Consider the following 2,756-nt stretch of genomic DNA (forward strand, 5'->3'; position numbering starts at 1 on the left):
TAGCAGGCCAGTTCCTGTACAGTATGTATTGTCTTCACTTAGTCTTCTAGTTCATCATTTTTAGGTCTTTTGTGTCTTTAGATCCCTCAATCTACAGTCAGGTCCAACATTATTAGCACCCTTGATAAAGATGAGCAAAAAATACTGTATTAAATAAATAATACAAAATACTGAGCTATATCATAAGCTCCATTTAAAAAATATATAGATATGAATTAAAATCTCTGAAAGATAGGGGTCAAAACTAAAACAAAATAAAATTGTATCTGTCACATGCACCAAATACAACTGGTGTAGACGATGCAGAGTTTAAAAGTAATAATACAAATAAAATTGTAACACAATGAATAAAATAAAATACACAAGATTGTAGCTAAATACAGGAAGTATCAGTACCAGAGCAATGTGCAGCGGTACAAGGTATTTGAGGTAGATATGTACATGAAGGCAAGCTAAAGCGACTAGACATCAGGATAGATGATAATAATAAGAGTAAAAAAGAAAACAGAGTAGCGGCAGCAAATGAGGAGTGTACACGTGTGTGTGTGTGTGTGTGTGTGTGTGTGTGTGTGTGTGTGTGTGTGTGTGTGTGTGTGTGTGTGTGTGTGTGTGTGTGTGTGTGTGTGTGTGTGTGTGTGTGTATGTTTATTGGTTGCATATACAGTATAGCAGATGTTCTAGCAGGTGCAGTGAAATGCTTATGTCACTAACTCCTGACAATGCCATAAGATGTTGATCTGGTACATAACTAATAAAAGAAGTACAAAATAAATCAAGAATTCTATAAATCAAGAAACGGAACAAATCTAATTAACAACCCAAATAGCGCTGTAACAGTAATCCAAATGCAATCTATATGTATGTACACCAGAATGAATTTACACAAGATATACTAAGAATGTTATGTACAGCTGTAGATATTCAGTCTTATGCAACAATATTTAAAATTGTGTTTTTTACATTGGATAAAAGCAGAGACACAGAGCTACAAAATAGTATATCATACACTGCATTTGAGGAACAATGGGAAAGTAATTCTGCTTTGAAAGTTGTAAGCCCACTTTAGAGAAAATGGCCTTGAATGTTTTGGTACCTAATTGAGAGCGCTTCTTTGTCTACACCCATTCAGCATCATTCAAACCCTCTTAAACTCTGGCCCCACCCATCTCTTTACGGGTTGATCAGAGCGTTCTGTCCTAACTACAGAAATCAAGCACCCAAGCTAATTAGCTAACGTTGACTAGCTTGCTAGCGACTTCCAGATACAAATTAGCACAGCTGGATAGGCTGTTTTCATGTTATCCAGAGCATTGGTGAATGCAACTGTGCTGCTGGCAACAATTTACACTTTTTTGCCAACCTTGACTGACACCGGCCATATTCAACGGGTGTCGAGTGTTCTTAAATTTTTCAGTTATTGTGCGCTCTGGCACACTCAGACGAGAAGGCTCTGAAATCAGAGTACTGTAGATTTTTTATTTTTTATTTCACCTTTATTTAACCAGGTAGGCAAGTTGAGAACAAGTTCTCGTTTACAATTGCGACCTGGCCAAGATAAAGCAAAGCAGTTCGACAGGTACAACAACACAGAGTTACACATGGAGTAAAACAAACACACAGTCGATAATACAGTAGAAAATAAGTCTATATACAATGTGAGCAAATGAGGTGCGATAAGGGAGGTAAAGGCAAAAAAGGCCATGGTGGCGAAATAAATACAATACAGCAAGTTAAAAAAAATTAATAAAAAAGCACTGGAATGGTAGATTTGCAATGGAAGAATGTGCAAAGTAGAGATAGAAATAATGGGGTGCAAAGGAGCAAAATAAATAAATACAGTAGGGGGAGAGGTAGTTGTTTGGGCTAAATTATAGATGGGCTATGTACAGGTGCAGTAATCTGTGAGCTGCTCTGACAGCTGGTGCTTAAAGCTAGTGAGGGGGATAAGTGTTTCCAGTTTCAGAGATTTCTGCAGTTCGTCCCAGTCATTGGCAGCAGAGAACTGGAAGGAGAGGCGGCCAAAGTAAGAAATGGTTTTGGGGGTGACCAGAGAGATAAACCTGCTGGAGCGCGTGCTACAGGTGGGTGCTGCTATGGTGACCAGCGAGGTGAGATAAGGGGGGACTTCACCTAGCAGGGTCTTGTAGATGACCTGGAGCCAGTGGGTTTGGCGACGAGTATGAAGCGAGGGCCAGCCAACGAGAGCGTACAGGTCGCAGTGGTGGGTAGTATATGGGGCCTTGGTGACAAAACGGATGGCACTGTGATAGACTGCATCCAATTTATTGAGTAGGGTATTGGAGGCTATTTTGTAAATGACATTGCCGAAGTCGAGGATCAGTAGGATGGTCAGTTTTACAAGGGTATGTTTGGCAGCATGAGTGAAGGAGGCTTTGTTGTGAAATAGGAAGCCAATTCTAGATTTAACTTTGGATTGGAGATGTTTGATGTGAGTCTGGAAGGAGAGTTTACAGTCTAACCAGACACCTAGGTATTTGTAGTTGTCCACAAATTCTAAGTCAGAACCGTCCAGAGTAGTGATGTTGGACTGTCGGCAGGTGCAGGCAGCGATCGGCATTTAGTTTTACTTGTATTAAGAGCAATTGGAGGCCACAGAAGGAGAGTTGTATGGCATTGAAGCTCGTCTGGAGGGTTGTTCACACAGAGTCCAAAGAAGGGCCAGAAGCATACAGAATGGTGTCATCTGCGTAGAGGTGGATCAGAGACTCACCAGCAGCAAGAGCAACATCATTGAT

The sequence above is a fragment of the Oncorhynchus mykiss genome, chromosome 12 (assembly GCF_057628025.1).
Source record: "Oncorhynchus mykiss isolate SJ-2025 chromosome 12, ASM5762802v1, whole genome shotgun sequence".
Taxonomy (NCBI): domain Eukaryota; kingdom Metazoa; phylum Chordata; class Actinopteri; order Salmoniformes; family Salmonidae; genus Oncorhynchus; species Oncorhynchus mykiss.